This window comes from Cynocephalus volans, chromosome 2 (genome assembly GCF_027409185.1).
Source record: "Cynocephalus volans isolate mCynVol1 chromosome 2, mCynVol1.pri, whole genome shotgun sequence".
Classification (NCBI taxonomy): domain Eukaryota; kingdom Metazoa; phylum Chordata; class Mammalia; order Dermoptera; family Cynocephalidae; genus Cynocephalus; species Cynocephalus volans.
The window spans coordinates 97685926-97702050 of record NC_084461.1 but is presented as its reverse complement, the minus strand read 5'-3'; positions in this window follow the sequence as shown (position 1 = coordinate 97702050).

Genomic DNA, 16125 nt, shown 5'->3' with positions numbered 1-16125 from the left:
CACAGAGGACAAAGGCTATTTCACCTCATCAAAAAGAGGTGAATAGAGTAAGAGGCATATTGTTCTATAAGTATGCTCTGCTGATTTAATATGCCCAATTCACTGCTCCATTTCTATTTACATAGAGTTGAAATTAGAAACATTACATACATCAGTGGATCTACTTAAACTAAAAAGTATACAGAGAAGATATTGTGTAAGGAATGTCTGACTCCCTCTTGATAATATCGACAAGCATAGAAATATATTCAGTCTCTTGAGTTCAATTGTCCACAAATGGTGTTTCTCTCATTTCATGCATATGATGGTGCCATATGATTGGAAATACTATCTTTCTAGAGTTGAAAATCTTTAAAGTAAGCAAGCATGGAAGGAGCTTAGAATATCCTATTTGTTAGTAAACTGCATCTGTGAATTATAATAGCTGCTAGTTTTATGATCATTCACTCCTAATCCAATTCCCAATACCTCAGAAAGAAATGTCAGAACATGTCACTTTTATATCTCAGACAGCTGAACTGTTCATATCATAATCAAGTTATACTTTTTCAACTCTCCTTTCCCATTATGGAGAGAAGGGAGACAAAAAATAATTCCCAATTAGAATGAAAACCAAGGGATAGCCAACTCTTGGTTATGTGAGAGGAATTAACTGTGGTTAAGGAGTAGTAGGACATTTCCAACCAAGCTTTGGTCTTTTCAGTTCAGTCAATGTCAACAGTTGTCATTACTCGGCTAGTGCCCAATCATGACTCCTAATCAGCTAACTTCCCCTCACCTTAACATTAGCACATAAGTTATTCCACACCAATATATGTAATGACAGCAACAATTATCCTAGGTAATACAGGGTGCTACTCAATAGCACTCAATGGACGTCATCCAAGCTATGTATGAGTATTAGCTCAATTAATCTTTACAACTCTCTGAGATTCTATTATAATCCTGTTTTAGAGATAGGTAAACTGCAGCAACATGGATGAGCTTGGAGAAAATTATGTTAAATGAAATAAGCCAGGCACAGAAAGAGAAATACTGCATGTTCACACTCATAAGTGAGAGCTAAGAAAGAAAGAAAGATCACAATAAAAGGTTGAATTTTCAGAAGGAGAGAACAGACCTATAGTTACTAGAGCTGGGAAAGGGGGAGGGGGATAGAAGTTAGGGAGTAATTGGGTAAGGGACATGACGAGTAATTATGATTTGTACTGATGAACATGCTAATACTATTGATTGGATCATCACACAAATACTGATAGTCAACTCTGTACACCATAAATGTGTGTAATCAAAAACAAACAAATAAATAAATAATTTTTAGGGGGAAAAAAGAGATATGTTAACTGAGACAAGAGATTAGATAACTTGCTGAAGGTCATCTGGCTACTAAAACATACATCATAGGTAGTCTGTCTTTCAGTTTCATGATCCTAGCAACTGCGTACACCACCTCTCTAGTAAATAGAATTAAAAAAGCAGTTGGATAACATTCAAATAAAATTTGATCTCATTCTGCATAGAGCATATCTCTTTTCAGCCTGCAAAGGTGTTGGTATCTGGTTAGCAGTTGTGCCCAGGTGATGATTCTAAAAGGAATATTAATAACCTCTCTGGCTGTATATTCCACTCAGAAAATTTGCTTAGTGAAAGCAAATGTGAATCATACATTTAGAGTTATGTCATCCTCAGTCTAGTATCTCTCTCAGTCTCCCCTCCACCCCAAGTTCAGTTTTTTGAAAGGATGTTTGTATTTAACATTCTCTGGAAATACTCCTATCTTCTCCAAATATCACTGTGTGGACAAGTCAAATGGATTCATCTGTTCTTTATATGCATTCCCCACACAATGTACACTAATAACTTAAGAAAATAGTCTGTCATTTTTCTTGAAGCCAAAAAAAAAAAAAACTTTGCCTCTGGTGCTTTCAATTTCCTGTTTTTTTCTTATTTTGCTATTCTTATATATTATTAAAATTTGACTTCTTTCCAGGTTGGAGAAATAAATAAAATTCAGCTTATTTGTTTTTATATGGGAATAGTAATTAGTTAAGCCTAATAAATCACCAGCACAATGAATCAGCCCATGAAAACCAGCCTGACTTGAGTGTCATGCATTACTAACACAGCCTCTGGAAACCCTACCTAAAAAGAAGCAAAATGCTTTATAAACATGTTTGATTTTCTCCTTTGCTTCACAGATTGTTAAAATCAGGACATTTCTATGACATAGAATCTATGTTAATATTTTTATCTCTAAATGGGGATAGCGAAGCCCAGGAAATTTGAGTGACTTGTCTAGGGTTGCACAGTTATTGGCAAAGCCAGGACATAACCTTTGTTGCTGAGCCTTCTTCCAGTAACCACGCCCTAAGAAGTACTTCTCCTTGTGGCCCCTAACACCCTCCAACTGAAAATTAGAAATTCATCCATTTCTCTACAGGTCTGGATCAAATTACTTTTAGCCTCCTCTCCTCCATTTCTCTTTCATTGGCATGGTGGAGGAACACTGTATTTGAAATAAAAATAACCGGCTTATGGGTCCAATGCAGTAATCTAGCAGCCCACGTTCTTGGAGAAAGCCATTTACACTTTTGGAGACTCAACTTCCTCCTCTATAAAAGGAAGATGATGATGATAACAGCCCTAGCTACTTCACTGGTTGTTTATGACATCAAGTAAAAATGATAGATTTCTTTGTTCACCATAAATTCACAAATATTGGAACTTAATCAGTTGGAGGCTGTGGCTGTGGTTGGGTATAACCAATTATGACCAAACAGTCACTACCATCTTAGATGTGAAAACAGTTTGTAAGCTATAAAGCAACATATCATTATTATTGTACATAAATTCCACCTTCTGGAGTTTCCATGCCCCTTTAATCTTATTGATTAAAACCCCACGTCCCAGATAGGTTTGACTGATGCACTCACTGCACATCTCAGAGCCCTGGACGAATTCAGCCAGAGGAATGAAGTTGCAGGAATTCTGAAGATGAGATCTTATATAGAGGGTGCCAGTGCTAAACCTACTCTGAGAAGCTAGAGGGAAACTTCTGAAAAGTCTTTGCAAATGTTAATGGGATAGGGTGGGCTGCCACGGAGACAGAAGCTGCTGCTGGCTCTAAGCTCAACCAGCCTAGTCTTCGTTTTGTGCATTAATTTTTGGATTCCACCTTGCTTCATGTTTCAGCCAGCACAGACTCAGCTGTCTTAACCACCTCAGCCTGTTTTCCAGACATGGCTTTTTTCTTTTATTGGTTTATCTTCAATTACATCAGAGTTTCTCTCTCCCAATTCCTGATGCTCCTGGAGGATTATTACTTGGAAGTGCGAGCATATGAGCAGGGCTTTCATCTACCACATCCGAAATCAGCAAATGAGAGAGAGAAGCATCTTAGCAGCTGTCTGTCTGTCTATAACTTGTATTCTTCCACATTTCCAAATCAGTGCCAGTTTCCTCACTGCCAACACATTTCCTATAAATTTAGACTCTGTCTGTTAAAGATTACTTCCAAAATATAACATTATGGGTTTTCAAGGATTTTCCTTAGCCCCCTTTACAGTAAACCAATTTGTGCCAGCACTTTTTGGGACTCACAGCAAAAATTTAGACTTTGTGAAATGTCTTTTCATGGAACTAGTTGTATGTAAGTTCAAAACACGTAAAATTGACAGATTATTATTTCATCATTATCCCAGATTTCTCCAGTGGCAGGACATTCTGAAATAAACACTTAGCTTGCAGCTGATTTTGAAGAGGAGGGGTCATTGTAATTCAGGGCTTGACCATGAGGGAATCTACATCTTCTCTTTTCATAAATAAATCCAACACTTATATAATCATCTGAGGTCATTCTTGGAACTCATGCTGAGAGTGGTGACATCTGCTGATGAAAGAAAGTTTAAAAAAAAAAGTGAAAAGGTACAAGACATATGGAAAGCATCCTCGTGTCATAGACTGATAGGAATCTGGTGACACAAAAAGTCAATAAATACAGGCACCTTCTACCCCTCAAGAAAACTAGGACCTCTGTAAACCTTAAAAAAAGAGGAAATAATCACTGTGCACCCAAGTAGTGGCCTCACATTGCCTGCCACATTTCCCAGCAGAATGTACCAGCTGTGCTGAGAGCTAAGTTACGATGTTGTTGACAGATTGTCAGTAAACCTAAGGATGTGTGGTTGGGGCCCACCAAGTATGAGAAAGAAACCTAAACTATTCTTTCCAAAATGCTGTTGGTTTTTAACCATTGCATCTCAGGTTAGGAGCCTTAGAACAAATCAGTGTAAAACATTCAAACAACAAAGCCATATGTTATACCCTTCCCTCCTGCAATGTCATGTGGATAGGCCAAGGTAGCAAGGTCTATGCCCCCACGTGTTTTTGCAGCAAGAAAGATTGCCCAAATGCTTCATATGCAGAGTCAGTAAGATATTGCAGAAAAAGGCAATGAACTCCCACACTGTTTATTGACCTTAGTTAAGCATTTCATACCAGTGTGTCTGGCAGTTTTGAGAACTATTGTATAAGTGGGGTTACCCAGAAGTGATTGCCAACATTCTGAGAATATTTCATGATGAGGAATTTGGCAAATTCAGTGTCAATGGCATTGTCCCTAACCCATTCTTTTTCTAAACCTGATTTCAGCTCTGAAACAGACCTTGTATAATTCTCCCCTTTGGAAATGTGGCAATCCAAACAGTGCATGTCAATCCAAGGGCCCATTTCGAATCTTCCAATCAGCTCTTCATTTCCCACAGGCTGCCATCTCTCACCGACACCCTTGAGAAGAGTAAATCTGGGCTGATGATGGAACACACTTTGCACACAAAGGAAAAACTGCACAATCAATTACCTGTGTAGACTCAGGAAGGCATCACAGGTTGGAAATTAGTATCACGTATCAAACTCTTTTGGGAAAACCCCAGACCTAGCCAAGAACGTTTGGCAAGAGCACATGGCTGAGAGCCTAGGACTTGGCTGCCTAGGTGGCTGACTGATATTTGATTCTTTAAAGAAACAAAGACTTAGAATCCAATCAGCAGGCACGTCTCCAGACAGATAGTTACATGTTAGAAGGGTGGGATGGTTTATGACTAAATGGTCAGGGACAGGACTGCTGGCCTTCTCTATGGAAGATGTTTGGGCTTCAGAACAGAATACAGGAGGACAGACTTGGGAATCTTGACTTTGTCACTGACTAGCTAGTTACTTAACCCCTGAAACCCTGTGAGATGGGGAAAATAACAGGAATGACCACACAGGGTTATTGTGCAGACTAAATGAAGATTGTCTGTTAGACATAGGGATGGCCTTAGACATAGTAAAGGCTCAAGAAAGGGGAGCTAAAGTAATCAAAGATTTTAATTAGCAAACTTTTAAAGCAGGATGGATACATTCAGGACCTAGAGACAGATCTATACACAAATGGATATTTGACTTATGCATAACAGCAGAATAAGATTTTTTATAAATAGTAATGGAACAATGGAGTATCTAAAGGAGAAAAAAAAAGTTGATTTTGTACCTTCACCCACACACAAAACTTGGTTCAAGATTGATTAAAAACCTTAATGTGAAAGGCAAAATGATACAGTCTTTACAAGAATCTAAGCGATCCTCTTATGCTCAGGGGAGGGAGTATGGTAGAGCTGAGGAAGAGCAGAAAGGGAACTTCTGGGTGTGGCAAGATTCGATTCCTTGGCCCAGGAGATAGCCCTACGATTACGTACTTTCTAATTATTCTTTAGCCATGCATACATGCTATATGTGCTCTTTTGCAGGTGTGATCCCTCTTCCTTTTCACATTCTGTATGGTTTCCATGCCTCCTATGCCTTTTCAGCACATCCCATGGTTAGGCCAAGTAGAGGACAAACACAAAAGGAAATAAAATATAATAAATATTTAAATACAATAAAATACACATATTTTATTTATATGGTAGCATAGGAGGGCTTCTAAATACGTAGTGACAATGTTGGACACCGTTAACATCAGATAGGCACACAACAAAACGTTAGTTCTCACTTTCTCTCACTCATTTAATTTCATCTGCTACTTGTGCTCATGTTCTGCCCAGCCCATCTATCAAGCTATGGTCCCTAGGCCTTTCCTGTTCGTACTATTTCCCCTAAATCACTAATTCTCTCCTGCTTCAGGGCTTTCTAGCCAAGTTGCATCTTCCAGTTAGTTGATAAATTCCTAGCTACTTTTTGCTTTCTGATCCAGTCTCTCAAAATACTTTCTCTTCTCTTTTCAAATTTGCCTCTCATTCCAGATTGCCAACCCAAAATATTGACCTAGGGACTATGTTTCCATTTTGCGGCATTACTTATCCTCATATGTTTATCAATTTTAAAGCAGCAGATCTAAAATCCATATTTACATATTTACCAGAGGTGTACATTAAGAAATTAAAATAGAAGTCACAGAAAATTGGTAAAAGAATAGTTCTTCATATTAATGAATAGTTCTTCATATTAATGTTAAAACACAAAGCAAATGCTTAATAAACACTAAAAAATTGAGAAATTCAGCATTAGATTATGCATTTTAAGCAAGATAATATTCAAATAGAGAGAGACAGTACCAACTTGGACCTATGAGCACTAAATTGGATCTGCCTAATACACTCATTGGTAATTAATATTTTGTGTAAATGCTCTTATCTTATTTATTTTTTATTTTTTATTATTTTAATATAAATTTAATCATGAAAATATTATTTGATCATCTCCTAAAACATGAAAACCATGGTAGTGAATGCTCCTATTTTAAAGTTTACTTTTGAATAGAAATACTTATTATTAGTGAGACATTCTATTATTTTTATTATTGTCACCCTACCTAGAAAAAACCTAGTCAGCTATTCTGTAGGAAAATATCTAGAAGGATATAATTCATGTCTCAGTACTAGAAGGGAGTAAAGAGATAGCAGGTGCAGGTAACCTGTGGGCTGTCGGGATTTTCCAGCCACATAATGTCCAAAGCACACCTTCTCTGACATTACTCCTGTCATATCAGTCTTTGATTTTTTTTTCTTTAATTCTTGACTTCAATAAACCGATTCTGGATCCTCTAGGGTCAATTTTTCAACCTGCTCTAGTCCTGTATCCTTCTTCAGAAGATGTAGTATGGGGTTCATCCTTAAGCGGGGAGGAAGGACTGCGCCTCCAAGGTATTCCTCCGTCCCCTGCTCTGGGCCAGAAAGCAGACCAGGAAGACAAGATGAGAGACAGAATCAACGGGTTACTAAGGCACTCAGACAGGGCAGAAGACAGCTTGGCGGAAGGAAAAAGTTCAGGAAGAGTTTAGAAATCAATCCCATGGAGATTAGAACTGTGATTTTCATAGTCAGGGTAATGGATGACCCCTTGCTGATTTTTCTCATCCCTACAGTTTTGCTGCTACATATCCTCTTTTTTTTTTTAAGTATCCGGATGAGATAGCACTCCAGAGAAGAGTGTAGATAACAGAGTCATTCATTCATTCACTTATTCATTCATTTATTCAGCATCCACACTGTGCCTGGATGAGAAAGAATAAAAAGGAAGTATAAATCGTGATCTGAGAAAACAAAATGACAGAGAATACTGTAGGTATTTCGGAGAGGAAGAAATTCTTACTGGCCAGAGTGGTCCAGAAATGACTTGTGGAGAGTCGGCACCTAAATTAGAACTTAAAACCAGGATTATTAAGGAAAGTAAGGAGGAGAGACATTGTAGGCAGAGAAAAAAAGCATTTAAGAAACTAGGATACTGGGATGTGCTTAGAATGTTCATGGTCAGTAAAGCGACCAAGAGAATTAATGATTGTAGAAGGAAACAACAGGAAATAAAGTTAGGTTTTAGGGTGGTCTCCCAGGTAGAGGCATGTGGGACTTTTTTCTGTCGTTAACACAGAATCTTGGAAAGTTTGAGCTGACAGTATACAGCAGCATGGTTAAAGAAGGGAGATGGAGAGACCAGCGAGGATGGTGTCCAAAGTCTAGATGAAAGGTGCTAAGGAAGGATGCAGAGGAAGGCAGGGAGACTTGGAGAACAGCATCAACCATCCTCTGTCTAAACATTTTTAGACGAGGATGACTAGTATTATAAAATTTTTCATGTATATGTCATAGGATATACATATATAGATGTATATTGTGATTTGAGATATTGACAGATGATATAATGAAGCTATCAAGATTAGTAAGAAATTTAAAAATAGCATTTATTTCATCTTTATCCCATATTTTATTTCAATTTTATAATGTTCTTATACACATATTTTTGTATAAAGTATATTAAAAATTGGTGTGTGTGTATATAGTTTATAAATAATAAGTATATATATATTGGGAATGTTTGCTCATTTTTAAAAACTGATAAAGAATATGTGATCAAAACATTTAGGGACAAATAATAGGTAACTCTTGGGTCCATATTCACATCAGTCTGAGTTATAACCACTATCTAAAATATATAGTTTGTGGGAATGTGACTCAGTGTCATTCGAGAGTACAGCCAGAAGTGATTCCTTTACTGAGCTCCAGACATGGACTGGATTAGAAGCCTCCAGGCTAAATGCAGCCCTCACTACCATGGCCGAAGAAAATATAGTTTCATTTTTGTCCGTGGAAGCACCAGCCTGGGACTCAGCTTCAAATCATGCAGATTAAGAAAAACCATTCTTTAAAACAGTCTTTTCGCCTTTATATGAAGTTTTCATGGAACATTGTACATTTTTATTAAGCATTTTTTTCATGTATACCATTGTGTACCTATATACATCATAATATATAAGTATACATATATACTACAGTAAAGAATTTGCTCTAATAAATCCCTCCTTATCCGTTACTCAGATTCAACAAATACCAACATTTTGCTACATTTTCTTCAACTAGCACTTTTTTTCCTTCTTTTTTTAATTGCTTGCATTTTAAAGCAAATCTTTCACATCATGTTATCTTGCCTACATATTTTTCCATATAGAAATAAAAATACATTTTCTTATATAGCTTGGTCACTCAGAACAAAATTAACAATAATTCTTTGATATCATCCAAGAGTCTGCCCATTTTCACATTTCTTTGATTTTCTCAAAAATGTTGTTTTATAGTCAGGTTTGTATTTTTTGCATTAGGATCAAAACAGGGTGCACACATTTGATGATAATGTCTTTTACTCTTCACCTCCACTCTTTTAAATTGAGATATAATTTATGGTTAATAAAAAGCATGAATCTTAAGTGTACGGTTCAACAAATTTTTGATAAGTGCATACACTTGTGTGACCCACACTCTTATCAAGAGGTAGAACATTTCCATCACTCCAGAGGGTTTTCTCATGTCCCTGCTCAGTGAATACCCACCCCCACCCTAGAGGCATTCAGTGTTCACAGATTGGCTTTGACTCTTCTAGAACTTCATATAAATGCTATTATAGAGTGCACACCTCTTTTGCCTTTTTTTTTTTACTTAACATAATGTTTTTGAGATTTATCCATGTTTTTGCTTGCATTAGTAATTTATTATTTTTTAATGCTAAATATTGTTCCATTGTATGGATACAGCATGATTTGTTTATACATTTACCTGTGGATTAAGTTGTTGCCAGTTTAAAGCTATTTTGAATAAGAGGTGCTGTTAACATTCTCTTTTAAGTCTTTGTGGATGTAAGTTTTCATTTTTCTAGGGTAAATACCTAGAATTGAAATTTCTTGCTCATATGGTAAAATGTATGTAAACATACATTATATAAAACTAGTAAGGAATTTTCCAAAGTAGTTGTATCATTTTACACTCCCACCAGAAATGTATGCAAGTTTGGGTTGAATCATATTCTTGTCAACATGTTGCATTTTCAGTGTTTTTAATTTTAGCCATTCTAGTGGGCATATAGAGGTTGTCTCTAACTCTTGTAATCTAAATTAGTACAGATCCCAGCCTATTTTTTTTTTTTTTCTTTTTAAAAAGTTAAGTCAGGAGAACTCAAAAATGTTCCATATTCTGGATTTGGTTGATTACCTCTTCATGGTGTAATTAAACTTCTTCCCTATCTCATTTATTTCCAATAAACATTTCTGGAGCTTTTTATTTCTTTGTGTAGATCCATGTTTTTATCTGATATAATTTTACTTCTGCATGAAAGACATTTTTAACATTTCTTATAGTGCAGGCTTATTGGTGACAAATTATTTCAGCTTCTTCATAAATCAAAATTTTTTATTTTGACTTTGCCTTTGAAAGTTATTTTAGTGGTCTAAAGAGTTCTAGATTAACTTTTTTTCTTTCAGTACTTTAAAGACATTGCTCCATTGTCTGCTAGCTTGTATGGTTTTCCACAGGAAATCTGCTGTCATCTTTTCCATTGTTCCTTGGCTTAGTACATATATAATGTACTTTTTTCTCTGACTACATTTCTCTTTATCACTAGTTTTAAGAAATTTTATTATAATTCTTTCATGCTGTGCTTCTCTTTGTTTTTCATGTGCTTGGGTTTTATTGAGCTTCTTGGATCTGTGCATTATAGTTCTCATCAAATTTGGAAACTTTCAGCCACTATTACTTCAAATATTTTTCCATCACTTTCCCCAGTTCCTCCTTGAGGGATTCCAATTTCACATGTCTTTGGCTGCTTCAAGATGTCTCTTGGTTTACTGATACTCTGTTCCTTTTTTTTTTTTTTTCTTGATACTCTGTTCATTCCTTTTTCTGTTTCATTTTAGATAGTTTCTATTGCTATCTCAAGTTTCTTAGACTTTTCTTCTGCAATCTTTAATTTATTCAAGCATTAGCATCTTGCATATTTTTCACATCAGGGATAGTTTTTATCTCTAGAATTTTTATTTTTGTATGTACTAGGTCTCTCTTAGCATGCTCAATAGCTTGTTAGGCATATGAAATAGTGTTTTAAAAACTCTTTTAATATCCTTGACTACTAATTTCATCATTTGTGTCATTTCTGGGTGCTTTTAATTGAATTATTTTTTCCCTTATTTTGGGTTGTATTTTCCTGCCTCTCAAGATGACTGGTAACAACAGACTCGATGGCAGACATTGTGAATTTACCATAAGTGGAAAATATTTCCTAAAAATATTCTTGAGTGTTGGTCTGAGGCATAATTACGTTACTTGGAAACAGTTTGATCCTTTAGGTCTTGCTTTTAAGCTTTTTAGGTAGAACCAGAGAAGCATTTAGTCTAGGGTTTACTTATGCCCCAATACGAGGGCAAGATCTTTATTAGTTCTCTATCTGATGTCCCATGAATTATGAAGTTTTCCATTCTGGCTGATGGGAATCAGCACTATTTACAGCCCTTTGTGAGCTCCAGACACTGTTTCCTGGCCCCAGGCAGTTTTTTCACATTTATGCTCTGATCAGCAATCACCTGAATATCCAGGTAGAACTCTGATGATATTCTGGTTTCTCTCTCCAAACAACTCTCTTCTTTAGTACTCTGTTCTGTGAACTCCACCTTCACTGGCTTCATCAAACATTTGGCTTCATCTCTTCAACTCAGGGAGACCTCTGAGCATTGCCTGGGTTCTCCCTCCCTGCACTGCAGCCTGGAGACTTTCACCAGACAGTATGTTGAGCAATTATAAAGCACAGTTTGTTTTTGTTTTTTAGTGTTCATTGTTCTTCATTGCCTGATGTTCAATGTCTTGAGAGCCATTTTCTTCCCCTATATTTTGCCCATTTTTTTTAGTTATTTTAGTCAGGAGGATAAATCCATACCCTGTTATCCCATCTCAGTCAGTACAGTCTCTGTATAAATCTGCCTTAAGTCAGCTTTATTTCAGAAGCTGCTAAGCACAGAGGAGTCAAATGACAGCTGCAAAATCACACAGGCTAATTGAAGAGGATGACTATAAGACAGGACTCTCAACCAGAAAAGGTGCCTAGTATACGTTCCCTTAGACAATACGCACTTGGGAATAGCTTCATTCAGTCCACTGAGGCCTATCAGGAGAATCTAGTGACGGCTTAGAAACAAGGATGTAATGGTTAGGCTGAATACTAGGGAAGAGAAAAGAACAAGATTTAAACAATGGCAGACATTTCAGCTTTGGGTTATAAAATTTATATTGTCTACCCTGTCCTCTCCATTTTCAAAGCCCCTGGCATCATACCTCTTCTCAACATTCTAGGAAGCACAGTGCCTTAGACCATCACTGTATGATCTTTCTACAAATTCAGTGCTCATCCAAGAGCATAGGGTACTACTCATAAAGGAGGCTAGAAAGGTGTGGTTCTCAGAGCAGGATGCTGAATGATTTGCAGGGCATGCTAACAGGCACACAGCTGTTGCTTTCTTAACATTTTGTCCACTTCAGCCTACCCACTTTCATTACTGACACAAAAATCGTTATTTCTAAGTCTTTGGAAGCCAATATGGGCAGAGGCATGACTTGATAGTGCAATGAACACCGAAAATGTTAGTACTTATCCCTTGTATTCTCAAGGCTGAACTCAGTGTCATACCCCCAAGATCTGGAGATTTAATCAGAACGGTTTCCAGTATGGAGCAAGGGTGAGGACAAAGACATACGTGAGAGAGCCCTACTGGAAAGATTGTTAAGGGGCACTTTCTATTTCCTTTGTGTAGATATTTGTGGGATGTGCAAACTCTAAGATACTATGTAGATTTACTCATTATTGTTACTATCATTGTCATTTGGGCCTCAGACAAATGTTATGCTTTAGGGGATATGCAGGTTTTTGAATGACCAAGCTAGGAGCTCTGGGCCTCTGCTAGGCAGATATGGGCATACCAGGTGAGAACAACCTTCCAGAATGTAGGTTGTCTTCTAGGGAAAAACAGAAATTGTATTTGCACTTTGAGAAGTCTTTTCAGAATACGTGTGATAAAATGTTGTGCTCTGACTGAATTAGGTCTGCCTTCAAAGTATCCTTCAACTTACTAAGGAACAATTGGTTGTACTCCAATACCTGCAGTGGTAGCTTGGAAATCTGAAAGGAAAATAGACAATCCTGATGAAAAGCAATCAGAGAGAGATGGCTTCCACTGGAGCTTAGCCCCAATGCAGATTGTGGGAGAAGCAAATAAAGCTACATGGTTGTGGGCTTCCCTGAGAAACTTTCTTTCACCCAGATCCTCAGCTGGGTCATGTCTGAAAATGAAGAACAAATAGTGCATCATAAAGATTTCCAATTCTACAATGTAATCATTTAAACAAATAGAGATAAAGCTATGCCAATGAATTTGTTTTTTTCTTTAGAATTGCCAAACTAATCTTCCTAAAACATCTTTTGGATCAAGTCACTCTCCGGTTCAAGATTTAACAGTGGCTCTTCTGTTTACCAAATTAAGACTAGGTCATTCTTCCCCACTTTCCAAGTCTTCAAGTCAAGGTCTCTGCCTACCTCTGCCTTACTTATTTTTCACTATTCCCCAAGAGAAGGAATATACTAATTTCTTAAAAACCTACTACGTTTAAAGCACTGTTTGACATTTACATACGTATTTTTATTTGATTTCCCTTATTTTAAGGATGAATAAATTCAGATGAAAGTTTAGAGAGCTTGGGTGACTTGCCTAAATCACAGAGCCAGCAAGAAACAGCCAGGTTTATAGAAACCAAGTTTGCATCTCACAGCATGTGCACCATAGTTTTTCTTTTAATATATAAGTAATGCATGGATACAGCTCATATAAAATAGCCATGAATATATTAGAATGTACGGAAACACGAATGTCCCCACTCACCCACATCCAACTCTCAAATGTCTCCCAGATGCAACCACTGCTAACAATTTATGCATCTTTCTTATCTTGTGTTGGCATTTAAAAATATGTACAAATACACATGGATTTTTTTTTTACATAAATGAAAAAGAAAAGATCTCAAACTTACTTCTTTCATCTAATATCATATGATAGTGAACACTTCCCTGAAGCATATATAAATCCATCCCCAAATCTTTAGCAGCTATGTAGTTTTTCATAGTTGGATATATTAACCTTTATTTAGCCACTCACCTACTGATGGGCATTGAGGATTTCCAAATAAGCATCTTTGTAAATATCTTTTAGGATATATAACTTTTAGGATATTTTTAGGATAGATAATCAAAGGTAAAATGCCGGCTAATGGTATACACATTTTTGCCATTGCCAGCAGCCTATGCCAGTGCTAGTTTATTTGTAGTCTGGTTTCAAATCATGAATTATTAGCAAAGTTGATTATCTTTTTAAGTATATTCATCATTTGCAATTTTTGTTCTGTGAATTGTTTATTGCTGAGTTTGGCTCATTTGGGTGAGGGCCCAGTTGCTTGTCATTTCCTTATTGATTTTTAAATCTTCTCTTTATATTGTGGATCTTATTCTTTGATATATAGGCTCTAGATATATTTCCTCAAGTTGTCCTCTGTTTCTTAACATTATTTGTGATGTCCTTAGTCAAGTGAATTTAAATTTGTAATTGTAAATTTTAGTGAGTTTAAATTAAATAAAGTTTAAATTTGTGTGTGTTCAAGTTTTTTTGTTTTCTTTTTCTTTTTCTTAATAACATCTGGGTTTTGTGTCTTCCTTAGAAAAAAAATCCTCCTCCTGTCATCTTAATCACCACCTTTGGTTAAGATAACAATGTAGAAAATTCTTCATTTTTTTTTCTATTACTGTATTTCACTTAGAATTTATGTGTATGTATGATATCAAACAGTGAGGGCACTGAATTATTTTTTCCCCAAATGAGGATTCTGGTTCTTCTATTTCTAGGGATGGTGGATACATAACTTGAAACAACCTTTCTGCTGAGAATAACTAAGAAGCTAGAGGAAAAGGTGAAAAAATCATAGTCTCAAAAGTACCAAACAACTAACAACACACTAATGAATGGAAAAGAATGAAAAGAGAAAGTAACCTCTAAACTAATAGACAAAGGGAAACGGAGTGATAAAACAACGAGTTATTATTCATTTCACACATTTTTGGAATACATATTATTCAGGAGTTTTGCATTTTTCTTCAAAAGTTACGTTTGTCTACAGTTTCCCTTTTCCATGCCAGTCTTTTCTGATTTGTGTAACTCTAAGGGTTTTGCTAGCCTCATAGCCTGAGTTAGGAAAAGTTCTTTTTTTCCTACTCTTTTTGGCCAGTTTGGGTACTGCTTTCCTATAAAATTTTCATGTCATATAGTTTTTTTATGTATTATTCTCTTGGAATTAAAAAATTTTATCCATAACTGTAATTGTGTCTTTTTTCTCATCCTTTCTTTATATTATTTTGTAGAATCCAATGTGTCAGTGGAATATCTGGTGTCAAGGTGATTCTCATTTCATTGAGATAACGCGAGCTCTAAAACCCTGAGTTTTAAGACTTTCTATTGTTGGAGCCTTTCATTTCACCATTTACGTAAAGGCGAGAATTCACTCATCCTGCTTAGCACTCAGTGGGCTGTTTGATGTAAAGATTCTTTTTTTAGTTTGTTTGTTTCATTTAGGTTATCCCTGTCTCTTACCCTTACCTCACTACCTCATCCTTTATATTCTCTCTTTTAGGATGGATGTGGGAACTTTTAATCTATCCTTCATACCACTTATGTTTTCTCTCATACTTTTCAAATCTTCCTTATTTTATGGTATTTTCTGGGAGAATTTTTACTGACTAAAAATTTTTACTCTTTAGCTAAGTGCATTCTTCTTTTGTTTTTTATGATCACATTAAAAATTTACATACTAGCAAATTACTTTAGCATAATAAAATCTCCTGTTTTCCTGCTGAAATACCTACTCTTAGACTTCTATAGATGCCAATTAAGATATTCTTAAGAATTAAGAATATCTTAAGATATTCTTCTGTTTGTTCTGATAACTCTTTTTCTGTGTGGGTTATTTCACCTTCTGTGTATCTTTATGTTTTGTACTTAGTTCTTTTCAAAAGCTGTGTGATTATTTGTAGTATTCTCATCTTTCTATTTGAGACCTTGCTCATTTATCTGTGGCGGCTGCTTCTATCTAACTGCAGTCTGTATCTGGTGAAAGACACAATTTGCTGATTGGTAAGATATCCTGTGGTTTCAGTTTTGGTTCTGGAGCTGGATCCCTTTTCCTTCTCACAGTTAAAAGAAGTACTTAGACCAGGGGTAGGTAAACTTTTTCTGTAAAAGGC